Genomic DNA, 27856 nt, shown 5'->3' on the forward strand with positions numbered 1-27856 from the left:
CTCTCTCTCTCTCTCTCTCTCTCTCTCTCATTGGTGCTCATTGTTACAAAATTACCAAATTTCCTTTACCTTTATTGTCTCCCATTACAACTAATGAAATCACTGTAAAAGACTCACTTTTATTTGTGAATGAAGTTACTGGCTAAAATTTCAGACGGTGTGCGATGGCAAGCTTTGATGTTCAGTCTCTCTTTACTAACATACCCTTAAAAAAAGACAATTGATATTTGCACTCAAAATGTATTTCCAAATGTAACTCATGTCGAATGGTTCGATCAGCAACAGCTCTTTTGAAATAATTTATTTGATGGTAATAATTTCTGAAGGATGGTGTAGCCATGGGTTCCCTTCCTTGGATCAAGACTAGCAGATGCTTTCTGTGTCATCAGGAAGATAATTAGTTAAATGATTGCCCAGAATTTCTTAACCCCATATTTTGTTGATGCTTTGTTGATTACTTTCCTTATTTTTAATTCCAGGACCATGTGAAATTGTTTCTGGACTGTCTTAATTCCAACCCAGAGAAGAAAAAACTTACATCAGGGATTGAATAACACAAAACTTTATGATTTCTTGATTTTAAGATCGTCCATAAATGTTTTTCTTTTAATACTTCTGTATACAGAAAACCTACTTATACTGGACTTAATACTTAATTTTATTTTCCTCACCCCCTTAATATTAAACAATCTCATTAGAACCTTCTCTTACCGCGCCCTTACGTGTTCAGGGTATTTTAATCTTCATGAGGAACCTGAGTTTTTAAAGAAACTGCTTTTTAGGAAAGGCAAGAGTGGCTTTCCTCTTAATTTTGCCGAACTACTTTCTAAAAAACTGCTTTTTAAGAAAGGTTAGAGTGGCTTTCCTCTTAATTTTGCTGAAACACATACTGAGATGACCATTAATATACTTCTTGACACCGCTACAAAGAGTATTCACACGGTTCCAAAAACAGTAATATATTTTCCCATAACCTAAAGTGGTAATTATAGCTTCTCACTCTGAAACAAGTTTTACCAATTATTTCATGAATTTTACCTCTATGTTTGGGTTAGAGTAATTTTGAAAAGTAGCGACGCATTTAGTATTTTTTCTTTATCCTCAGTCGTCTCTTCTCTACTGTATAACCTTAACCCATACCACGCTAGTGATGTAGATCTACTGTGCGTGCCCTTCAAAAACGCCAGTGACGTACATCTATGTCCTGCAGCATTGAGAACTCATTGCAAGCAACCGAAATAAAATGGCAGGTAATAAGGTATCTCGCTAACTTTAGACATTTCTTCGCTACGTTTACAACACTGATTGAGTCTTAACAGGCTCACAGCAGCTCTGCTCTCTCAGTAACCATGACGATTTCACAGGTCGAGTGGCACCAACCTGACTCTATTCAACCTGCTTTCTGGCTTTGATGATTACTTTCATTAGTGCCAGGGATGTTATATTGATGTATTAAGCTCAATTAGCCAGGGAAAAAAAAAATCTAAAATGGGTTCACAAGCTCACAGCCGCTCTGCCCTCTTAGTAACCTTGAAGATTTCTGAGGTAGAGTGCCACCAACCCAACACGATTCAACCAACTATCTGGCTTTAATGATTACTTTTATTAGTGCCAGGGATCTTTTATTGATGTATTAAGCCCGTTTAGCCAGAAAAAATTTGCAAAATCGGCTGGCGTAGAGAGGTATCAGTTGCACAACATATACAATTGGCTCGAAGTTGAATCCGTTTCACGTCTTTGCTATTAACAACAACGTTTTGAATCTTGATCACTCACTGTCACCTTCACAGTGTTGCCGTTTCGTGGAAATCGTCTGTTAATATAGAAAAACAAATAAACGACGGACCAAGACCTGAAAGAGACGGACGTCTTTTCACACCAGTGTGGAAATCTTCCACTCTACACATTTATGTTTTTTTTTTGTGCAATGATATTTTGACATGGTTATGTCACATAACATATATTGTTATTAATATCTATCAAAATGAAGTGACTGAAAATGTATCTTTTTTTTGCACAATACATTCACTGAAAACAAAGAAGAATACGTCGTGGACCACTGTCTACCCCCACCCTGCCGGCAGTATCGTTGCAAATCTATTATTTAGCAAAGCTTTGACAAGGCAAATACCAAACGCTTGCAGTCATACTTAAGAGTGTTGAGAGGCAGCAAAAGTATTTCTCAGCTAAACATGTATAACTGACCTGCCAACGAGTTTGGCATGGTTTGATGGCCAGCAGTGACTTCACGGATTATATGTGATTTATAACAGGAATGCCGAAACAGTTATTTTATACTGACTGTGGATAAACTGATGCAAATATGCGGTTGGTTGCCTGTGTATATTCTTATATCGTGCAGGGATAGGTTAATGAACGTGATAGTTATGTGGTTAGCTTCTTTATTATCTGCTGGATGTGAATGTCTTTGGTTTCGTTACTTTTCTGTATGTAATAAATTGCGTTTTGGTATATTAACCATTTAACCTTCGTGCACATCAGTCAAGATATGTTAAGATTCATTAATCATACCTACTCTTGCAATAATCATATCAAATGTATGTCATTTTATTTGTACTAACACCATGTTTTCTCTCATCCTGGCCACTAGATGAGAACGTGCGGAAAAATGATGTCAGACCTAGTGTGGTTTTATGGCAAAAGCTGCACCTTCGGTCTTTTCAGTTATGGTCAGAGGTTCACTCTGGCAAGACCTTATTATCATGGATTGTCTTTATGCACACTTGGAGACCTGTGATAGGTACGCAAGAGACGTAGGTCAAATCAGGATTAAAGCTAAGTGTGCACCACAAAATATTTAGTGATCGATATGATTTGTGCAGTGATCAAGCTGATTTTGTGTAGTGATGAACTTGATTATGTGCAATCGGAAATGCTTGTTTGGGTAAATAGAAAACGTTTGGTAACATAACCTACTCAGAATTTCTGTAGTAGTCTCGCAAGCAATTTACTAAGAGACAGGATTAAGATTAAGTTTATATCTTTTTTTAAATACAAAATCTTTCCTAATTTTTTTTTCTGGCAATTTTGGCAAACTCTGGACAGGAGTTAGGACCTAGGAGTATCACAGACCAGTGTATCTAGTAGTCTTGCTGCACTCGATTGTGTATCCTGAAAAACAGTAAGCTCTGCTCTTAGGATAATAATATGTAAGCTTCTATTCAGTATAGCATGACAAAAACAATGTAATACATTTATAGTTAGAGCAGGAGTTATTATTATAAGATATTGTTTTTTTTTTTCTGTTCGTAAAAAAAATGTTATTTGTAATTTTTCCATTGGATAAATCAGCAATTTTTAAGAACAGTTTCCATTTTCAGTGTCTTCGAACAGAATTTTGCAAATTATTTACCTCTACAAATTTCTACCTTCATTAGCCTCCACTTATTTCAAAATCAAGTTTATGGAGACGTTTAATTTTTTTTTGTTTTTTTATGTATCTTTAGCTTATATTTTACTTATCTACATTTAATCTTATTAGTAAATATAGTTGGTATACGAATTCAGAATTATAATCTATCTATTGACAGACGCCTTAATCCCATAAAGGATGGCCACAAACATATCGCCTCCATGTCACCCGGTCCTCCACCACTTCACTGCCCTGCTCCCAGCTCACACCCCCCTCTCTCACATAACTCTCCACTCAATCCATCTCATCCTCTGACTCCGTCCCTCTCCCCCTCCCTCTACCTCACTCACATACACTCTCCTCGTAAGTCTCTCACTCTGTGGTGGCACATGGTGCTTACCGGATATTTTTCACTTGAAAATGGTAGCACGCATGTGGTTCAGTGACATCTTTGGCTCTTGCCCATGTATCATGGCCACAAAAAATCACACTAGAATTAGTGGCATCATCTAGTGATGCTACGACGTCACCTAGATGAAACACATCATTCAACATTTCGAGAGTTTTGAAAACAATTGTTTTGCCAATGCCAACAAATGAAGAGTCTACATCACTCCAGTTAGTGCATAAACTCCTAGATGGTTAGGGATGGCTGCAGCATTTAGCGACCACCTCACTGACGTTGATAACTATGTTTTCCAGAACATGTTTCCATGGTTACCTGAACTGTAGGTGGCAAGCCGTTTGTTCATGAATGCAGGTGCTGTGGAAAGATGAAGAACACACCAGCGTCATCAGATACAACTTGAAATGGTGAAAAGCCTGTAGATGCTTTGTGAATCATATGATATAATTACATTTGCTTCCTCATGTGTTATTGCTACCTGCTGTGCACAAGTCCAAAATTCCACTGGATATGTGCCAGGGCCACTTACTGTACGATAATGAAACCTGAATGGAGCACAGCTTGTTGACAGTCATGTGGATGACCTGTTCTATATTTGAACGTACATTTTTCACCATGACTTGTTTGGGCAAAAACTATTCATCTGCCAGCCTCGGTCATTTCTGTTATAAGGTTCGACAGCATGACTTTGTATTCAGCCTATATTATGTGTCAAACGCCACATAAAGGATAAATGCCATCTCACCATGTCTTATGATACTGGTCACTGCAGTGCTGATGAATGTCAAAATCGTTTTAGGTAATACCAACCAAGGAATTTTCCATAACAAAGCACAACCATCTAATATTACCTTTCTTACAGGTTCCCTCTGCTGTATTTCACACAGCACCTGAAGTTTGTCCATGAGTAAAGACTTATTGCTTCACCCCGCTTCACCACTCTCATTAAATAGAGTAGTTGGATGTGGAACCAGTTTGAGAGAATAATCTGTGTGCAAATGGTCTCTCTTGATAATGACATCACTTCAGAGATGCGTACATATACAAATTCAGTATCAACAACGAGATGAATTTAGCCAAACTTAGTAGCATGCTTTGTTGCTGCAGTTATGATTTCGACATTTATTTTTTAACTTGTTGTAGAAGCCTGATGGGCATTGGCTCTCATATTTTAACATAATTATTTTTAAAACCCCTGCCATTAAAGTTGCCAGTAACTAGGTCCAATATTGGAGAAACCATAGAGTAAGTTCAGCTGATCATTACCCCCACTCCCATATGATGTATCAGAATAATATGATTGTTAGTAGACTGTTTTCCTCCACAGTCGTCACCACAACATTAATGTACCATTTCTGTGGATATATTGTACTCTGTTCTTCTCTGTAAGAATATCCACTGATAATAATAATATTTCTTATCCCACGATTACCACTAGCCAGCCTCAGTTGACTGAATAAATTGGTTAACCAGTGGCTAGTCTGTGATATACGATCTCGATGGAAATGCCGCATTATTTTTTAAAATCAATGTTGAGCAAAGGGTGTGATTTGCAAGACCTCACTAAGCTATGCCACGCAATTCTTGTTTTGACTCCATTGCAACTATTAGCGATGACATGGCTGAACAGAAAGTTGTTAGAGACATCATGGGCCATCATATATCAAGTCTGCTGCAAACAGATCAAATTTTATTCAGTGCTTAGAGCAAATCAATGAAGTTTTATTTTTTTTATTTTTTAATGTAAGGAAACAGGAATCAAAGGCTAGGAGCCCGCAAACCGTTCCTTTCAAGAAAAAATAAAAAAATAAAACAAAAGAAAGCCGAATTCAAGATCCATTAACCTTGAGATGTCTGGACACATTGCGTTTGAAAGACCGGAGATCATAGGAAGTAGGAAATACGGACAGAGGGAGACAGTTCCAGAGGTGATTTCTTGCATAAATGATGGACTGGAAATAACGGTTAATTCTTGCATTAGAGAGCTGGACAGAAAAGGGATGAGAGTTTGTTGCTAGATGGGTGCTAAGCGCCCATCGTAGTGGTGGAGCAAGCAAACAGTTCAGAGAAGCAGTGACCACTGAAGCAGCAAAAGAAAAGAAATAAAAATGCAGAAGTGCTGCGAAGAGACAAAGGTTGAATGGACCCAGTAAGAGGAGACTTAACGAGAAGAAAAATGCCTTTGACTCCATCCTGTTGAAAACAGCTGTATCTGGGGGGCCTCCCCACATAATATTAGAGTTGTACTCTACCCAGGGGCGAATAAAACCCGTGTATAAAAGTATATATCTGTGCAGGTTAAAGAAGGTACGAAGTCAGCCTAGCACACCTAGTCTCTTTGGAGCAGATTTTACAAGAGATGTAATATGATCTTTCCAAGATAAATCCCAAGAGAATGAAGCCCCAAGTATGTTTAAGGATGGTACAGGATTGACCTGGATATTATTAAGCACTGGTGGGTACTCCTGTGGAAGATTTTGGCAGGTTGATATGTATAAGAACTGAGTCTTTGATGCATTAAAAACAACAAACTTACTCCATCCAATATATTACCAATACCCCGGGAATCGAACCCGAGACTCTCAGGTGAGAGGCAGGCAGTGTACCACTACACCATGACCAGGTAAAAGTTACCACATATTGTCACTATGTTGTAACCAATGTGACAATGTGAGGTAACTTTTTCCTGGTCATGGTGTAGTGGTATGCTGCCTGGCTCTCACCTGAGAGTCAAGGGTTCGATTCCCGGCATATTGGTAATATATTGGATGATTTTTCCTGTGCACAAAACAGGTTTCTCTCTTCAACAAACTTTTACCCGGTCAGAGATACGAGCCAAGTCAGACATTAGGTATGCCATAGTCTCATCTTGGTTGTTGAAGTAACTGATGAGATGGACGTTGCAGGAACCAAATGGAGAAGTGAAGGGTGCAATCATCATAATATGAGTGGATAGGATTAGATGTACAGCTTAGAAGGTCATTGATGAATAAAAGAAAGAGTTGGTGATAGGACTGAGTCCTGAGGAACCACACTATTGATAGATTTAGGAAAAGAACGATGGCCGTCTACAACAGCAGCTATAGAACGACCAGAAAGGAAGCTAGAGATAAAGGCACAGATAGAAGAATAGAAACCATAAGAGGGCAGTTTGGAAATTAAAGATTTATGTCAGACTCAGTCGAAACCCTTTGGGATGTCATGTGCAATGGCAAAGGTTTCGCCTAATTCCCGAAAGGAGATGACCAAGAGTCTGAAAGGTAGATAAGAAGATCACTAGTGCAGCATCCCTGACAGAACCCACACTTAGGATCAGAAAGAAGGTTGTGATAGGAAAGATGCTTTAAAATTTTTCTGTTATGTATAGACTCGAAAACTTTTGAGACATAGGATGTTAAAGCAACTGGGGGATAGCTACAGGGTTGGGAATGGTCACCCTTCTTTGGGACAGGCTGAATGTGAGCAAACTTCCAGCAAGAAGGAAAGGTAAACGTTGATAGACATAGGTGAAAGAGTTTACTGGCCATTTTCACAGTCGTCCCTAACCTTCTGGGCCCGAACCTGTGTCGGGCCCGAACCAAAAGCACCTTTGGATTTCACAGTCGCTCCGAATGGCTTTCAGGAGCTTACTAACGTGGGGACGTCTGCCCGTGTTGATGCGGTTGGGTTGGTAGCTCTGGGTGGCGAAAACACTTTCCATATATAGAGAACATTTAGAAATTGGAATGTAATGAATGTGATGAATAACATGGCTGGAACATCCACTTCACACAATTCTTAGTAATATATTCAGGAGGGAAGATATTTGCAAGAATGCAGGAAAAATAACGAACAAGAAACGTCATCGGATTGAAGAGCTAACTAACGGCAACCACACCACACTCCTACTTGAAATCGGAATTAAGCCGAATGCTGATGAATGTTAAGTACTGTAAAAAAAGGCTTAAGTAAATATAACCATGAAGCAACATGTATAACGTCTAATGAGTGATGGTGTGGTTTATTAACGAATAGACTATTAATACATGAACATTTTCTTTTCTAAACGGAGTGTTAGCTATATAAACTTTTATATCGGGCAACAGATATTAGAATTTTCATGAAAATATGCATTAGACAACCATTCTCGTATTTCTTTCGGGTCCGTTTGTTGTGGAGCCTCCACCCGTCTGCGAAAGGCTAGTATTCGGATACATAGTAGAAATGAGTGTTTTTTACCCCAGAAATATTACATTGGGTATATAATATTGAAGTAATAATGAAAATATGTTACATGTAATTATTCTTTTACTTTTTTCCTTTCGGGACCGTCTGTTGGGGAGGCTGCAGGTCCCCCAAGAATGTTCCAGTAATTTGTTCGGGCCGTCCCGAATGCCGTCCCCAACAGAGGCCTCGGAAGGGGACTGTGAAAACGAAAACGTGTGTTCGGAGGCGAGTAGGCCTTTGGGGACTGTATTGGAGACGACTGTGAAAACGGCCCTACATCAGTAGGGTGTAAGCAAAGATGCACAGTTCATGAGGACAGCAGGAGTGACCCATCAGGCCCATATAACTTGTTGGTATTAAGGCCAGCGATGGCAGAAAATACATCAGTTGAAAAACTTTAATGTTGGCCATGAGGAAATTAGAGAGGGGAAGTGATGGAGCAGCACCACTGGAATCGTCTAAGGTGGAATTGGAGGAGGAAGTCTGAGTGAAGAGATTTGCTTTATCGGTAGAAGAAATAACTACAGAGCCATCAAAGTAGAAAAGAGGAGGGAAGGATGATGAGGTAAAGTTGTTAGAAAGGTTTTTGGCAAAGTACCAGAAGGAATGGGAACAATCCGAGTTGGAGGGATGAGTACTTACTACAGGTGAAAAATATTATTAGCAGAGCGAAGAACAGACTTAGCACGATTCTGGGCAGAAACATAAAAAACATGTGATTTAGGGGTGGCTTGGGTCTGGTACCTTTTATAGACCTTCTCCTTGTGGACAGCATTACAATAAGCATGATTAAACAAAGGCCTTTTTGCATTAGTCAAAGGATATGAAAAAGGAATGTTTGCTTCCATGCCCAAGAGAATAACCTCCATAATGTGTATGGAACACTAAGATGGCTCCCAGCCATGGAAGCAATAATCATTCCAGGGAAAATCGAAGAAGTACTGCCTGAGGGCCTTCCAATCAGCAGCTCGAAAGTGCCGCAACCAACGTTTCTTTGGAGGGTCTGTGGGCCATACTGGAGCAATAGGATAGGTTAAGGTAATAAAGTTGTGACTGGAGGAGCCCAAAAGAGAGAAAAATTAACCTCTAACCACTGGCAGACATGTATAGCCATCACAGTTGAGGGCGCAGGGTGCCTCCGGATGACAGGATATACACAAGCACCTTCCCGCCACCCTTTGAACTCGCGTCCATATTCTATGACAACCACAGGGTAGGTATGTACCCAATCTATCTCACCAATGCACAGCTCAATCTGTACATGGCACTGGTAGAGTATAGAGGGATGTCTTTCTTACCCTCCTCGTCCGATTCCATCCCTCCATGTGCGGGGCCGATTGCATCAATGACCCCCATGAAAGTTCTGCCCTTACCGTCAGGGAAAGGGCTCAGTGACTGAGTAGGTGTGTGGGAAACTGTAAAGAGTAAACAGGTATGCACAAGTGTGTTCTTTTTATACATAACTGAAATATAAGATATTATAAGTTATATCTAGTGTTATGAAATAAGTGTTTTATAATACCTTTTACAAATACACTGCAATAAAGTGTTGCTGTTTATGGTTATTAATTGTGAAACAATGATTGGAAATACCTAGAGTAACCCTATCTAGTACAATGAAAGAAATCCAAAATTGCATGGGAGAGAAAGAAAATCACCTGGTTAGCTGTAACTAAATTTTTTCCCTCCCTACTCAGAAAATAATGTTGAATATGTGAGCATTAGTGTATTTGTGAAGTACAAAAAATGCAAGTTGTGTCCAGCATTAGTAATATTTTCACGTTAACCGTGATTAGCACAAATTTGTCACAATTTCTGCACAAGTAATTACCTCATACTCAACAATACTGCATGAAACAGCCAGAGCACCTACTTCTCAAAGTGCAATTACCCGTAATCGTGATGTCAAGTGCAAATATAAGTGCTGTAGTAGAGGGAAATTATAATTTCATGCAAGAAGCAAGTGTCACGAATTCGTGCAAGCGTATTCATAAATTCGTGGCATTGTACTTTAGTGAGAAAACCATGAATTCTAGTGGAATTCCCACTGGGCATACTCAGTCCAACCATCCTCGTAGTCACTTTGATTGGGATGGTTTTCAGAACATTTGTCACTGTTTCACAAGTGACCATTCTTATCCATGACATTAATGCTTTCACTGAGTGATTTATTGTGAGCCTATATTGTTCACTTTCTTTCCTTTGACCGTTGAAGTAAGGCCATGCCCTGCTTCCGGCAAACACGGCCAGCCCCTATCTCTTTTCCCTGTTTGAATTTAGTCAGCTTTGAGTCGCCTCGAGGGTAGGACCGTTTGTGCCCAGCATAGAGCAGCGCCTCAGTTGTACAGCGGGTTCCTGAATCTCCACCTAGACGGTGAATCGTCGAAGTAGGCTTAGCGAATAGCAGCATTTTGATGTTCATCACAGGCACCCAGACTACTCGTTCGGCTCCCCTCCATTGACCAGTATTTCTGTTCGTTTTTTCTAGGCTTAAGTGTGTTTAGCTTTTGAATGAGCAAGTGAGTGTATTCTTGTTATTTTGAATTCATTTTTGAGATTCATATAACGTAAATTTATTTCATTGTAATGAATAAATTTACAGTTCTTTTCTTTGAGCTTAATGTAGTTAAACTCGTGTTTTATTTCTTCACATTAAGCTTATTTTGGTTGCTGCTCCTAGTTTGCACAAACTCATTACAATATCCTTAACAGGTACTTAGGCCAGTTCTTTTGTATCAAATTTAAATCCATTGTGCCAGCCAGGAGTTAAGCATTGGCAAGAACCTGTTTATTAACATTAGCATTAGTTATTGATTGTCAGGGGTGGAGTCACTTTCTCAAGAAGCTAACAGTACCAAGTAAGCCGGCATAAAGTAAAACTTACTGCTAGATTTTCACAAGTTAATTCCTTGTCTCTGTTTTCAAGTAACATCTAACATTCTTAATTCATAAATTCACATCCCCCCGTGACATCTGGCGACCTCCTTCCAGGATATTAACTCCTAGCTCTAAAGTTATTAATGAGATAATACTCACTCACTCACATCTAGGTCTGTCTATCTATCTATCTATTGCCAGATGCCTCAATCCTGTTTGGGGTGGCCACAAACAAATCGCCTCCACGTCACCCTGTCCCCCGCCATTTCACTGCCCTGCTCCCAACTCCCCCCCCCCCTCTCATATACCTCTCCACCTCATCCCTTCATCTCATCCTCGGCCTCCCCCTTCCTCTTCCCCTTTCCACTTCACTCACATACACTCTCTTCGTCAGTCTCTCACCCTCCATCCTCTCCACATGGCCAAACCACCTCAATGTGTTCCTCATAATGCTTCCTATCACATCCATATGCACTCCACAACGCTCCTTTATATCCTCATTCGTCAGCCTGTCTCTCCATGTGACTCCACAGGCTCCTCTTAAATAACTCATTTCCACTGCTCTCACTCTTGACTTGTGTCCTTCCACCGACGTCCAAGCTTCACTTCCATACATTAGAGTTGGTATCACAATACTGTCATGTAGTAACTTTTTCACTTCCATGCTCACTTCCCTGTTTCTTATCACTGCTTTCAAAGAACCAGCAACCTTTCTTCCCTGCAGTACCCTTTCAAGCACTTCACCCTCCAAACCTCCATCCTTACTCATCACACTACCCAAGTACTCACATTTTCCAATTCCTCACCATCCAACCTCGCTGTACATTCACTGACTTCACCTCTCTCAAAGACCATCACTTTACTCTTCCCTACATTCACCTTTAGATTCCTTTTCTTACACACTCTCCCAAACTCATCCACCAAGCCTTGCAGTTCCCCTTCGTCTTCATTCAACAACACAGTATCATCTGCAAACAACAGTACAGGGAGTTTCCAAACACTATCCTCTCTCACCAGGGCCACTCCAACATCCACTATCCTACCTTGTACCTCTTTTATTACCCCATCCATGTACAGATTGAACAACCATGGAGACATGACACATCCCTGTTTCAACCCAACCTTCAAAGAGAAAAATTCACTTAGTTCTCCATCCACACGCACTGCAGGCTTAACACCATCATACATACTCTTCACAGCATTTAACAACTTCCCATCTACTCCATATATTCTTAATACTTTCCACAATCCTTGTCTATCCACCCTGTCATATGCTTTCTCCAAACGCATGAAAGCTGCATACAACTTCTTTCTCTTCTCTAGAAACTTTTCCACTAAAGATCTAAGAATGAATATCTGATCTACACAACCTCTTCCCTTCCTAAAGCCTCCCTGTTCTTCTCCAACTAATTCCTCTGTTCTTTCTCTAACTCTGTCAATAAGTATCCTACCATACACTTTTCCTATTATACTAAGAAGACAAATGCCCCTATGATTACCACACACTTCTTTTTCCCCTTTTCCTTTGTACAAGGGAATAATTATACCTGACTTCCAATCCTCCGGAACTCTACCTTCCTCCCAGTCCGGAACTCTACCTTCCTCCCAGGCCAATCTGCACATTTTCCACATCCATTCTACTACTATCTCTCCCCCATGCTTCAGCATTTCACTACACACTCCATCAATTCCCGGAGCTTTCCCCAGTTTAACTTTCTTCATAGCTTCCACAACTTCTATCCTACTGATTTCTTCCTGTCTTCTCACCTCCCTAGGTATTTATCATTAAAGTCAATGGGTACTATCTTACTGGTGGTTATTGATTCATTTCTATTAATTTTACGGAATAGTTTTCCCAGTCAGTTTTTTTTTCTTTCTTTACCAGTTTAACTAGATAAAACTGATCACCACCAATCTGTGCTATATTCTTTACTTTTGATTATTGCCATTTCCCTGCCAAATAGCAGTCAGTACTTAGTCTTTAACCCACTCAGCCTTAATTGAGTTAGCATCGTGACTACTAATATATATGTACGAGAAGCCAAAAATATTGGGCTTAGCGGCCCCGAACAAATAAAGGAGTGCGTGCTCTCACGGTTTAGTTACGAGCAGCAACATGAGAATGATGCCCATGAAGACCATAGAATTCAAGGTGAAAACGAGCGAGAATAACGCGAACATGAGCGAGAACAGCGCGAGGAACGCAAGAGAGAACTATAACACGGGTGAAAACAATGCGAACACGAGTGAGAACAACGCGAACATGAGTGAGAACAGCACGAGGAACGCGAGAGACAACGTGAACACTAGCGAGAACAACGCAAAAGAGAACGTTAATATGAGCCAGAACAACGAGAGAGAGAGAACGAGAACACGAATGTGCCGAGCACGAGGCAAGTGAGAAACATGAACTTGAGAAGCTGAAGCTCAAGCGAGACTCCTTGGCTTCAGACACATCTGGTGCAGCTAACCCAAGCTCCACGAGCGCTCTCCCTACACATGTTCTGGCGACCCCACACATCAAGCTTCCTCCATACAAGGAAGGCGAGCAGATCGAGCCATTCATAGCTCGTTTCGAAGACATGGCTCAGCTATACCAGGTGGATGAGGCAGCTTAGCGGCTTCAGTTTCTTAGCGTGTTTGAGGGCCCTGCCCTCGATATTCTCCACAGAATTCGTGGAGACAATCTCACGTATGAGATGATGAAGGCCGCACTCATCAAAGCGTACGGTCTCACAGTTGATGATGGCAGGAGTCAGTTTATGAGGGTGAGCCTACAAGAAAAGGAGACTGCTGTTCAGTTTCTTGATCGACTTACTGCTTACTTAGATGAGTGGATGGAGAAAGATGAAACTCCTCCCACGTGAGTTGGGATAATTGACCTTATGCTGCACAAGCAGCTAGAAAAGTCGTGGCCTGCTGAGCTTATGGCTCAGCTTAAGATCTCCCAGGTAAGCTATGCCAGCCAAATGGTGGAGAAGGCTGATGCATTCTTCACCGCGTACGGGTATCAAACTCGTAAGCAACACACCTGGAACAGGAAAGCTGACAAATCTGGGAAACCGTCTCAGACTGAACCCCAGCATCAAGACGATTCTCAGAATAATGGCCAAGGTCCAAACAAACCGCAGAAGAAGGACCAGGGGCAAAATATCCTGAAACCTGAGTGGAAGCGGTACGACAAGTACCCTAACCATCAGCAGTATCAGCCATGCAATCAAAGATCAGGACAATCCTTCTCAACACCAGCCCCAATGGATTGGAGGCAGGAGGCAAACACAGCCTTTATTCCTCAAGCGCAGCATGGTGGTGTCATCCTTAGCAGTACAGGTACTTCCCCACAGTTCACTAGTCCCCCAGCGACAGTGAACACTTTGCCACAGGTGGTCAATGCTCCATCTCCCCAGACAGTGAGTATGACCCCTCAGGTATCTAGTTCTCAGGGTACCATGTTTGCCGCATCATTCATTCAGCAGCCTCATCAGTGGCTGGCTGCTTACTCCACTAGCCCTCCCACAGGTAACAGTGCCTTCCTTGTTCAGCCAGGGTTTGTGGGAGGCTTTCCTGTAAAGGTCCTGAGAGACAATGGTTCCTCAGGTTGCTTTGTCAGGCAGAGTCTAGTTCGGCCTGAGGAGTACACAGGTCGAAAGATCCAAGCTCAGCTTATTGATGGATCAGTGAGATTGTTCCCTGAGGCACGTATCCAGGTGGCATCTCCATTTTACACTGGTACGATACTTGCAGTTGTCATGCCAGAACCTTTGTTTGACCTTATCATAGGCAACATACAAGGTGCCAAGTATAGTTGCACCGTAGATGACGCTACTCAGACTTCGGCTGCAGTAACACGAGCCATGGCTGTCACGGGGTTTTTTTATGTGTATGCAATATTAAAGAATATTATTCAATAATACTTAAGAACAGGACAATGAATTGTCTTGTGAAAATCAAGCAATGATTACTTCATGCCGGCTTACTTCGTCGATTCTCTAAGGACGAGAATTTATAAACTTTCTCAACAGTACACAGCAGAGACTAATTTTTCACTCGTGTTGTTTATTAGTACTGTTGGCCTCTGGAGAAAGTGACTCCACCCCTGACAATCAATAATGCTATTAATGATAAACAGGTTCTTGCTGGTGCAATTAACTCCTAGATGGCACAACGGATTTAAGTTAATAAAAAGGACTGGCCTAAGTACCAGTTGTGAATAATGCAAAGAGTTTATGCAAACTAGGAGCTATAAGTGAAATAAGCTTGTGGAGAAATAAAACTCGAGTTTACATTACATTAAGCTCAAGAAAAAGAACTATTAATTTATTGATTACAATGAGATAAATTTACGTTACATGTTTCAAAATGAATTCAAAATAAGGAGATCGCACTCACTCACTCACTCAAAAGCTAAACTCTTAAACTAGGAAAAACGAGAAGAAATACTGGTCAGAGAGTGGACTGAGCGGATGACTGGGCGTCATTGCTGAGGAAGGATGCTGCACAAGCTGAGCCTCTCGCCAAATCACGCTAGGTGGGAATTCAGGGACTGGACAACGGCGGCGGCGGGAACTGGGCGTTGGCTGAGGAAGGACGCTGCCACACACACTGCTAACCCGCTTCCACGGCGCTCAAATCCTGACTGAGTTCAAATTGTGAGAGAGGGAGGCGAGACCGGGCTGTACTTGCTAACGGCCAACAAGTGTGAGCGATACACACCCGCAATAAATCACTCAGCGGAGGTGCTAACGTCACGCACAAGGACGATCAGTTATGAAACAGTGAAAAATGTCCTGAAACCATTCCTGATTGAGTAAATACGAGGACGGTTAAACTGAGTGATAAATACTGGGATTCCACTAGAATTCACAGTTTCCCACCAAAGTTTAATGTCACAAGTTTATTTAAATAGAAAATCGCGCCGACTCATGACATTACGCCCCATCAAAATAATTTTTTTTTTCTCAGGAAATAAAAAATTCAATATACATACATATAAATCCTAACTCAGTCACACAAGATTCACACTGTGGTGTGTGTGTGCTATCCTGCTACAGGAGAAAGTCACAGTCACCAGTGAGTGAAAAAAAACTCATATTTACGTTAATAGAAGCAAGCTTGAGGAAAAAACTCCGTGACGACGGTGAAAAATCCTGTACTCAGGTCAAACTGAGCGAAAAGTTCACTACATTTACATTAACAACTAATTGTTATGTAGCGTGATGTATGTAATACACAGTGTAGGTGTGACAGTTGTGGTGTAACTGTACCTACGTATAAAATTACATAATGCTAATCAATAGTAAATGATGATGACGAGGCAGAAGAGAAGAGGCGGCAGCATGCGGCAGGGACGATCAGCTGTTTTGCACGGCAATGCTGCACCCGCCAGCTGCACCTGCGAAAGGAATTAAGATGGAGCATCAAAAGTGTCATTTCTCTCTCTCTGCCTAGTAGTCAGTACTTATGTTATAATTAACCAGGAAATGTAGTCTTTGGATTTACAAATCTCTTAGAACCCTTGTAGTTTACTGGTTAACGCTTATTAACTAGGAAACGTGCCAGTTCTTGAATTCACAAATTTCTTAGAACAAGCAGTTTACTAGTTAACCTAACATTATTAACCAGGAAATGTACCAGTTCTTGAATTCACAAATTTCTTAGAACAAGCAGTTTACTGGTTAACCTAACACTACACTTACGATTAATGACAGGAAGCTGAGAATCCCTACACAATCTCGGGCAGGTCACATTTTAACACCCACTGTGGGTGTGAACACTCATGTGGATATTGTGCATTCTCTGGGAATCCTGAGAGAGACCCACAGCTCGAGACGTTCCACAAGGTAATTCATACACAGCCTCGGACTGTCTCTGCAGGGTTCTCAGACTTCCCCCTTAACTTATGATATACATGTATATACAGGTCCTGGACGTAATGTGTCCTGTGGGACCAACGGGCAAGACGTCAGCAATTAGCAGTACACTTTTAACTGGGAACCAGGCTGGTCCTTGGATTACTCAAATCTCTGAGAACGCCTATCTTACGGAACCCAGCATACAACAGTTGCCTGTGTTAGTCAGCAGTTAGCAGGCGAGACATCAGGTCTGCACCTACGTTATCACTTCCCTTGATATATCTCACAACAAGGTTAAACTGCTGTAAATACAGTGTCCAGCGTCTCAATCTTGCATTAGCCGTCTTGGTCGTGCTGAGACTAGTAAGTGGCATATGATCAGTGTCCAGAGTGAATGGTGCTCCATATAAATAATAGTAATATTTCTTAACACCATCAACCACGGCCAAGAGTTCCTTCTCAACAGTATTGTAATTCCTCTCGGCGGGCTTTAGCTTACGGCTGTGGTATGCCATTGGGAAGATTCCACCTTCCGATTCCTGCATCAATACGGCACCTACTCCATCTTGTGAAGCATCGGTGTGCAGTATGAAAGGTTTGTTGGAATCAGGCAACTGCAAGATAGGCTGCTTGCACAACATGTTCTTAAGGGTGGCAAAAGATCTCTCTTGCGCTTCTTCCCATTCAGTGTTTGGAGCATATTTCCGTAGCACCTCGTACAATGGTTGGGCAATGAGAGCAAAGTTGGGGATAAAACTCCTATAATACCCCACTAGGCCAAGGAATGCCCTAACCTGTTTCTTGGTCACGGCTCTCGGGGCTTCTCTAACTTTCCTAATCTTGTCACCCTGACACCTGCAGTGATTGTTGCCAACAATATGTCCGAGGAACTCCACCTCACTGTGAGCAATTTTACATTTGCTAGGCTTCACAGTCGTGTTGAAACTCTGGAGTCTACTGAAGACAATTTCCAAGAGTCTGAGGTGCTCCTCCAACGTGGCAGAATGAACGAGGACATCGTCAACGAACATTTCTACTCCTACGATACCATGGAGCACTTGTCTCATGGCACAATTGAATACTGCTGGGGAACTGGTAAGTCCAAATGGGAGGACTTTATACTGATACAACCCCCTAGGAGTAGCAAAGGCAGTGAACTGGCGGCTCTTGGGGTGAAGGGGAATCTGGAGGAATCCCTTCGCCAAATCGAGCTTCGTGAAATATCGTGACCCTGCCAGCTTGGAGAAGATGGCAATGTGGTCACCCATTGGCTCAGCATCCACTTTGGTGATTGCTTTGATCCTCCTATAGTGGCCACAAATCCTGACTCCACCATCTTTCTTGCGAACTACTACCATTGGACTACAGTAAGATGAGAACTTTTCAATAATACGTGCAATATCTATGTCAGCAATTTCGTTCTCTACTGCGCCCAGTAGTCGCATGGAAATCGGATATGGCTTAACCTTCACGGGAGTATCGCTGGTCAACTCAGTTTTGTGACAATCAACCTTTGCAAGTCTAGGCTGGTCAGAGAAGACATCTGCATACCGACAGAGCAGTGACCTTATGGCATTCTGATCACCCAATGCTAAGTCAGTGTTAAGTAAAACATCTCCAACGGTCTCTTCCTGACGCGACTGAACGGTTAATGGCTCGTCATCATGGTCATCAGCTGGGATCATCACGGCTGCCCCAGTTTCTTCCAGTGGCTGGTCACTATCATCAGGTACCCGTAGGCCAGTCTCCTCGGGGTTTGACTCATGATAAGCCTTCAACATGTTAACATGGAACCTTTTACAAAGATTCCCCATCTGAATTATGTAGCTGAGGTCTGAAGTGCGCTCTACTACATCAAATGGACCCTTCCACTGCGCCAACAACTTGTTCTGTGCAGTGAGGAGTAACACCAAGCACTTATCGCCTGGACTAAACTTCCGAAGTTTTGCCTTCTTATCATAATAGGCTTTCTGAACTTCGCACACCTTGATGAATTCTTTCTTAGCTAACTCAAACGTCGACTGGAGGCGGTCAGCTAGATCAAGGATGTAGGTGTAGGTGGTCTTGACTTCAGGGTCGAGTTCTTCATTGTCCCATAACTCGCGAAGGACTTGAAGTGGTCCACGGACTGACCTTCCATACACCAGTTCAAAGGGTGAGAACTTCAAGGAGTGCTGTGGGGCTTCTCGATAAGAACAGAAGAGGAGCAATGAACCGAGGCCATTCCTTTGGCTGTTCGGCGGCCATGCGCTTTAACATCTTCTTGAGAGTCCCATTGAACCTCTCACACAGCCCATTACACATGGGATGATTAGGCGTAGTTCGCAGGCCTCGGATGGACAGCAACCTAAATGCTTCGTTCATCATTGCAGAGGTGAACTGCAAACCCCGGTCGCTTAAGACCTCCTTGGGGATACCTACACAACAGAACACTTCAATCAATGCCTCAGCCACAGTGACGGCCTCTATATTCTTAAGGGCCATGGCTTCAGGCCACTGTGTGCTGAAATCAACAATAGTGAGGATATACCTTGATCCATCACTTGCCCTAGGAGAGATTGGCCCAACAATGTCAACTGCTACTCTCTCGAATGGTTCAGAGATTACAGGCATTGGTTTCAATGGCGCAGGACGGACACGTCCCCGGTCAGTGGTACGCTGACACGCATCACAGGAACGCACAAACCTTTTTATTTCCTGTCCCATTCCTGGCCAGAAAAAGTCAGCATGGATGCGGTCAGAGGTTTTCTTTTGGCCCATGTGACCTCTCATGACTGAACAATGACCTAATTCGAACACTGCCTGGCGATACTTCGCGGGAACGACGACTGCAGTCGAACCTCACCCTGGGGTGTTTGTGACTCACGGTATAGCCGTCCTCGCTTGCGAAGGAACCTGGCTTGACCTCCCCGTGAATACTTAATCACTTTACCCTCCAGCTTCTTACGCACTGAGGCAAGTGTCGAGTCAGACTGTTGTTCTTGGACAACATCTTGACTATGAATCAAATCTTGCGGCATTGCAACGGTCAACGTGATGACACGATTCGGAGCCTTAGCCATGGCTCGTGTTACTGCAACAGCCGAAGTCTGAGTAGCAACATCTATGGCACAACTGTTTTTGACGCCCGGTATGTTGCCGATAATGAGGTCAAACAAGGGTTCTGGCATGACAACAGCAGCTGTCAAGCCAGTGCAGAAAGGAGATGCCACCTGGATCCGTGCCTCAGGGAACAATCTCACTGACCCATCAATAAGTCTAAGTTGGATCTGCTTACCCGTGTATTCGTCGGACCGAACTAAACTTTGCTTGACAAAGCAACCTGAGGAACCATTATCTCTCAGCACATTTACAGAAACACCTCCCACAAACCCTGGCTGAACAAGAAAGGCAGTGTTACTGGTGGAAGGATCTGAGGAGGTAGCAGCCAGTCATTTGTGAGACTGCGGAACAAACGATGCAGCAAATGCGGAGCCCTGAGAACTTGATACCTGAGGGGTCGTGCTCACCATCTGAGGAGCTGGAGCATTGACACCTGTGGAGGAGGGTTCACTGTCGCTGGGGAACTAATGAACTGCAGGGAAGTACCTGTATTGGTGGGGTTGGCACCACTGTACGCTTGTTGTGGCATGAGAGCCACATTTGCATCCTGCCTCCGATACACTAAAGTCGATTGTCCTGACTGAGGGTTACGTGGTTTGTCCTTGCCCTGCTGGTGCTTGAAATACCGGTACTGCTGCTGGTTAGGGTTCTGCTTGTCGTACTGCTTCCACTCAGTTTTCTGAGTGTTTTGCCCCTGGTCCTTCTGTGGTTTTGGACCTTGGCCATTATTCTGAGAACGGCCTTGTTGCTGGGGTTCAGGCTGAAATGGTTTCCCAGACTTAAAAGGTTTCCTGTTCCAGGTATGCTGCTTAAGAGTTTGATACCCGTATGCAGTGATGAATACGTCAGCCTTCTCCACCATTTGGCTCGCATCTCTTACCTGGCAGATCTTAAGCTGAGCCATAAGTTCAGTAGGCCACGACTTTTCTAGCTGCATGCGCTGCATAAGGTCAATTATCCCCTCACGCGTGGAAGGAGTTTCATCTTTCTCCATCCACTCATCTAAGCAGTAAGCCGGTCAAGAAACTGAATGACAGTCTCTTTTTCCTGTAAACGCGCCCTCATGAACTGACTCTTGGCGTCGTCAACTGTGAGACCATACGCTTTGACGAGTGCAGACTTCATCATCTCATACATGAGATTGTCTCCATGAATTCTGTAGAGAATATCGAGGGCAAGGCCCTTAAACAGGCTAAGAAACTGAAGTTGCTTAGCTGCATCATCCAGCTGGTAAAGTTGAGCCATGTCTTCAAAACGAGCTATGTATGGCTCGATTCGTTCACCTTCCTTGTATGGAGGAACTTTGATGTGTGGGGTCGCCATAATATGTGCAGGGATAGCACTCGTGGAGCTTGGGCCAGCTGCACCAGATGTGTCTGAAGCCAAGGAATCTCGCTTGAGCTTCAACATTCTAAATTCATGTTTTTCGCATGCTTCTTGCTCGGCACGTTCGTGTTCTCGTTCTCTCTCTCGTTGTTCTAACTCGTGTTGACGTTCTCTCTCGCGTTGTTCTAACTCGAGTTCACGTTGTTTTTGCTCGTGTTGAATTCTCTCTCGCGTTCCTCGCGCTGTTCTCACTCGTATTCATGCTCTTTTTCGCGTTCCTCACACTGAATTCGACGCTTCTCATGAGCATCACTCTCACGTTGCTGCTCGTGACTAAGCCGAGAGAGGACATAATCCTTTACTTCTGTGGGGTCTGTAAGCTCCATATCTTTGGCTCCCTGTACACAGACGTTGGTAGCCATGATGCTACCTCAGTCTAAATGATCTAGAGACTCAGTACTGACTGCAACTTTGCAGCGAAAAATGCCAATAATCGAGAATAAAGAATATAGGCACAGGTTAGTGGTGACCAGTTTTATCTAATTAAACTGGTAAAGAAAGAAAATTAAACAAACAACTGACTGTGAAAACTATTACGTAAATTAATAGAAATGAATCAATAATCACCAATAAGATAGTGCCTATAGACTTTAATGATAAATACTTAAGTATGAGTGAGTAAGTATAAACTCGTGAATAGCTTTAGAGCTAGGAGTTAATATCCTGGAATGAGGTCGCCAGATGTCACGGGGTTTTTATGTATATGCAATATCAAAGAATATTATTCAATAATACTTAAGAACAAGACAATCAATTGTCTTGTGAAAATCAAGCAATGATTACTTTATGCCGGCTTACTTCGCCAATTCTCTAAGGACGAGAATTTATAAACGTGCTGTTTATTACTACTGTTGGCCTGTGGAGAAAATGACTCCACCCCTGACAATCAATAATGCTATTAATGATAAACAGGTTCTTGCTGGTGCAATTAACTCCTAGATGGCACAACGGATTTTAGTTAATAAAAAGGACTGGCCTAAGTACCAGTTGTGAATAATGCAAAGCGTTTATACAAACTAGGAGCTATAAGTGAAATAAGCTTGTGGAGAAATAAAACACGAGTTTACATTACATTAAGCTCAAGAAAAAGAACTGTTAATTTATTGATTACAATGAGATAAATTTATGTTACATGTTTCAAATTGAATTCAAAATAAGGAGATCGCACTCACTCGCTCACTCAAAAGCTAAACTCTTAAACCTAGGAAAAACGAAAAGAAATACTGGTCAGAGAGTGGACTAAGTGGATGACTGGGTGTCGCTGCTGAGGAAGGACGCTGCACACGCTGAGCCTCTCACCAAATCACGCTAGGTGGGAATTCAGGAACTGGACAATGGTGGCAGCGGGAACTGGGCATCGGCTGAGGAAGGACGCTGCCACACACACTGCTAACCTGCTTCCATGGCACTCAAATCCTGACTGAGTTTATATTGTGAGAGAGGGAGGCGAAACCGGGCTGTACTTGCTAACGGCCAACGAGTGTGAGCGATAAATACCCGCAATGAATCACTCAGCGGAGGTGCTAACGTCGTGCACAAGGACGATCACTTATGAAACAGTGAAAAATGTCCTGAAAACATTCCTGATTGAGTAAATACGGGGACGGTTAAACTGAGTGATAAATACTGGGATTCCACTAGCATTCGCCGTTTCCCACCAAAGTATAATGTCATGAGTTTATTTAAATAGAAAATCGCGCCGACTCGTGACAATGGCTGAGGCTCCAAATTGCATCACCCCTGTGATCATTGCATTGCCGCAAGATCTGATTTGTAGCCAAGATGTTATCCAAGAACAACATTCTGACCTGACACTTGCTGCCGTGCGGAAGAAACAAAAGGGTAGAGTGATAAAGTATTCACGGGGAGGTCAAGCCAGGTTCCTTCGTAAACAAGGACGGCTCTACCGTGAGTCACGAACACCCCAAGGTGAGGTTTGACTGCAGTTTGTCATTCCTGCACAGTTTCACCAAGCAATGTTAGAATGGGCTCATTGTTCAGCCTCAGCAGGTCACATGGGCAAAAAGAAAACCCAGGGCCGTATCTGTGCTGACTTTTTCTGGCCAGGAATGGGACAAGAAAAAGATAGCTTTGTGCATTCCTGCAATGTGTGTCAACATACCACTAATCAGGGACATGTCCTTCCTGTGCCATTTGAATGCACACCCATAATCTCAGAGTCAGTTGAAAGAGAGGGCAGTGGTAATGTGGGTGCACATCTGATGTCTCACCCATTGGCCCCACAGGACACATTATGTCCAGGGCCTGTATATACATGTATATGGTAGGATAAGGGGGAAGTTTGAGAACCCCGTAGGGACAATCCGAGGCTGTGTTTGAATTACCTTGTGGTGTCTCGAGCTGTGGGCCTCTCTGAGGATTCCCGGAGAATGCACGTTATCCACATGAATGTTCATACCCACGGTGGGTGTTAAAATGTGACCTGCCCGAGAATGTATAGGGATTCTCATCTTGCCAATGTTAATCGTAAGTGTAGAGTAGGGTTTAACCCATCACGTCCCGAGCTATTTCTCACCTCCGACACCCCCCAATCCCGAGGTATTTTCGAAAAAAAAAATTTTGGCTGAAACCTCCGCTTTTGGTGAGAAACATCCAAATTTCATGGAGAAATCGCTCATGTGAGGTTTAAAATACTCGATCCAGGTAGCAGTACCTCCTTACCTTACTGGGTTTTCTAACAGGCTGGCACCAAAGAAAACGAGTTCTATGGGAGGGTAACTATTTCACACCACTCATAAACTGTATTTATTTATTTACTTGGTACGAATTTATATGTAGTACGAGAGTATATTGGTTTTCAAACAGTAATATAGGCATTATAAGCATTGTTTCACTCACTAACTCATCACCATACCTGACCTTCATTCGCCGCATTACCTGATCATCATTTCTGACTGTTTCTTCCTCTAATGCTATGTAAACTTTGTCCTCCACATTGTCATCGATTGGGGAATCACTCTGGCCCTGAATGTCTTTATTGGCCAGGTCACTGGTAACAGGTGAATTGCCGAGACAATGGCATGCGGGGGGAGGGGGGAGGTTATGCGGTGTAAGGCATTGTCCCTGCTTGGCATCTTGTTGAGGAAGAGAGGAAGGTGTCCTGTGTATAAGTACGAAAAATCACTCACGAAAATTGAAAATTGTGCAAATTAGGAACCTTGCAATTGCACGACGTATCAATACGTCATCGGGACTGGCAAACGCAAAATGTTGCAACGTACCCATACATCGTCGGGAGGTCTCGGGTTAACCAGTAAACTATAAGGGTCCTTTGAGATTCTGTCCTGGGACCACGTTTCCTGGTTAATAATAATGTAGGCTTAGGGTTTAACCAGTAAACTATAAGGGTCCTTTGAGATTCTGTCCTGGGACCACATTTCCTGGTTAATAATGTATCCATTAAGAAGATAATAGTGTATTTTTTGTAACATAAGTACTGACTATTAGGCTGGGAGAAGGAGGGAGGTGAGAAGACAGGAAGAAATCAGTAGGATAGAAGTTGTGGAAGCAATGAAGAAAGTTAAATCAGGGAAAGCCCCAGGAATTGATGGAGTGTGTGGTGAAATGCTGAAGCATGGGGGAGAGATAGTAGTAGAATGGATGTGGAAGATGTGCAGATTGGCCTGGGAGGAAGGTAGAGTCCCGGAGGATTGGAAGTCAGATATAATTATTCCCTTGTACAAAGGAAAAGGGGAAAAAGAAGTGTGTGGTAATCATAGGGGCATTTGTCTTCTTAGTATAATAGGAAAAGTGTATGGTAGGATACTTATTGACAGAGTTAGAGAAAGAACAGAGAAATTAGTTGGAGAAGAACAGGGAGGCTTTAGGAAGGGAAGAGGTTGTGTAGATCAGATATTCATTCTCAGATCTTTAGTGGAAAAGTTTCTAGAGAAGGGAAAGAAGTTGTATGCTGCTTTCATGGTTGGAGAAAGCATATGACAGGGTGGATAGACAAGGATTGTGGAAAGTGTTAAGAATATATGGAATAGATGGGAAGTTGTTGAATGCTGTGAAGAGTATGTACGATGGTGCGAAGACTGCAGTGCGTGTGGATGGTGAACTAAGTGAATTTTTCTCTTTGAAAGTTGGGTTGAAACAGGGATGTGTCATGTCTCCATGGTTGTTCAATCTGTACATGGATGGGGTAATAAAAGAGGTACAAGGTAGGGTAGTGGATGTTGGAGTGGCCCTGGTGATAGAGGATAGTGTTTGGAAACTCCCTGTACTGTTGTTTGCAGATGATACCGTGTTGTTGAGTGAAGACGAAGGGGAGCTGCAAGGCTTGGTGGATGAGTTTGAGACAGTGTGTAAGAAACGGAACCTAAAGGTGAATGTAGGGAAAAGTAAAGTGATGGTCTTTGAGAGACGTGAAGTCAGTGAATGTACAGCGAGGTTGGATGGTGTGGAATTGGAAAATGTGAGTACGTTTCAGTACTTGGGTAGTGTGATGAGTAAGGATGGAGGTTTGGAGGGTGAAGTGCTTGAAAGGGTACAGCAGGGAAGAAAGGTTGCTGGTTCTTTGAAAGCAGTGATAAGAAACAGGGAAATGAGCATGGAAGTGAAAAAGTTACTACATGACAGTATTGTGATACCAACTCTAACGTACAGAAGTGAAGCTTGGACATTGTTGGAAGGACACAAGTCAAGAGTGAGAGCTGTGGAAATGAGTTATTTAAGAGGAGCCTGTGGAGTCACATGGAGAGACAGGCTGACGAATGAGGATATAAAGGAGCGTTGTGGTGTTGATGTGGATGTGATAGGAAGCGTTATGAGGAACACACTGAGGTGGTTTGGCCATGTGGAGAGGATGGAGGGTGAAAGACTGACGAAGAGAGTGTATGTGAGTGAGGTGGAGGGGGAAAGAGGGAGGGGGAGGCCGAGGATGAGATGGAGAGATGGGGTGGAGAGGTATATGAGAGAGGGGGGTGTGAGTTGGGAGCAGGGGAGTGAAATGGCGGGGGACAGGGCGACTTGGAGGCGATTTGTTTGTGGCCACCCCAAACGGGATTGAGGCGTCTGGCAATAGATTGATAGATAGATTATATAATTTCACATGTAAGCACAGTTACACCACAAGTGTCACACTTACACCATGTATTACATACATCGCGCTACATAACAATTAGTTGTTAATGTAAATGTAGTAAACTTTTCGCTCAGTTTGACCTGAGTACTGGATTTTTCACCGTTGTCATGGAGTTTTTTCCTCAAGCTTGCTTCTATTAACATAAATATGAGGTTTTTATGCTCATGGGTGACTGTGATTTTCTCCTGTGGCAGGATAGCACACACACCACTGTGTGAATCTTGTGTGACTGAGTTAGGATTTATATGTATGTATATTGAAAATTTTTCTGAAGAAAAATTTGATTTTGATGGGGCGTAATGTCACAAATTCGCGCGAGCGTATTTATAAATCTGTGACATTGTACTTTAGTGAGAAAACCATGAATTCTAGTGGAATTCCCACTGGGCATCACTCAGTTCAACCGTCCTCGTATTCACTTTGATCGGGATGGTTTTCAGAACATTTGTCACTGTTTCACAAGTGACTATTCTTATCCACGACATAGTGCTTTCACTGAGTGATTTATTGTGAGCCTATATCGTTCACTTTCTATCAGTTGACCATTGAAGTTAGGCCACGCCCTACTTCCGGCAAACACGGCCAGCCCCTACTTCTTTTCCCCATTTGAATTTAGTCAGCTTTGAGTCGCCTCGAGGGTAGAACCATTTGTGCCCAGTGTAGAACAGCGCCTCCATTGTACAGCGAGTTCTTGAATCTCCACCTAGATGGTGAATTGGCGAAGCGGGCTTAGCGAATAGCAGCGTTTTGATGTTCATCACAGGTGCCCGGACTACTAGTTCAGCTCCCCTCCACTGACCAGTATTTCTGTTCGTTTTTTCTAGGCTTAAGTGTGTTTAGCTTATGAATGAGCGAGTGAGTATATTCTCCTTGTTATTTTGAATTCATTTTTGAGATTCACATAACGTAAATTTATTTCATTGTAATGAATAAATTTAGTCTTTTCTTTGAGCTTAATGTAATTAAACTCGTGCTTTATTTCTTCACATTAAACTTAATTTCGTTGCCGCTCCTAGTTTGCACAAACTCTTTACATTATCCTTAACTGGTACTTAGACCAGTTCTTTTGTATCAAATTTAAATCCATTGTGCCAGCCAGGAGTTAAGCATCAGCAAGAACCTGTTTACTATTATTTGCATTGGTTATTGATTGTCAGGGGTGGAGTCACTTTCTCAAGAGGCTAACAGTATTAACAAACAGCACGCATGAGTAATTAGTCTCTGCTGTGTACTGTTGAGAAAGTTTATACATTTTCGTCCTTAGAGAATTGGCGAAGTAAGCCAGAATAAAGTAACACTTATTGCTAGATTTTCACAAGTTAATTCCTTGTCTCTGTTTTCTAGTAACATCTAGCATTCTTAATTCATAAATTCACATCCCCCCATGACAGCAAGTAACGAAAATAAAGGGCTATTCTTTTCGCATACATCTACTGGGCATCGTGGCACTATGAAACAGGCAGAAAATCCTATGGGGAGCCACATAGAAAGGGTGGTGACTCTCCTTACGATGGTGAATAAAGTCAAAAAAATATTTTAAAATATTT

Source organism: Coenobita brevimanus, chromosome 17, assembly GCF_032717465.1.
Source record: "Coenobita brevimanus isolate Jiangsu-jjx chromosome 17, ASM3271746v2, whole genome shotgun sequence".
Taxonomy (NCBI): domain Eukaryota; kingdom Metazoa; phylum Arthropoda; class Malacostraca; order Decapoda; family Coenobitidae; genus Coenobita; species Coenobita brevimanus.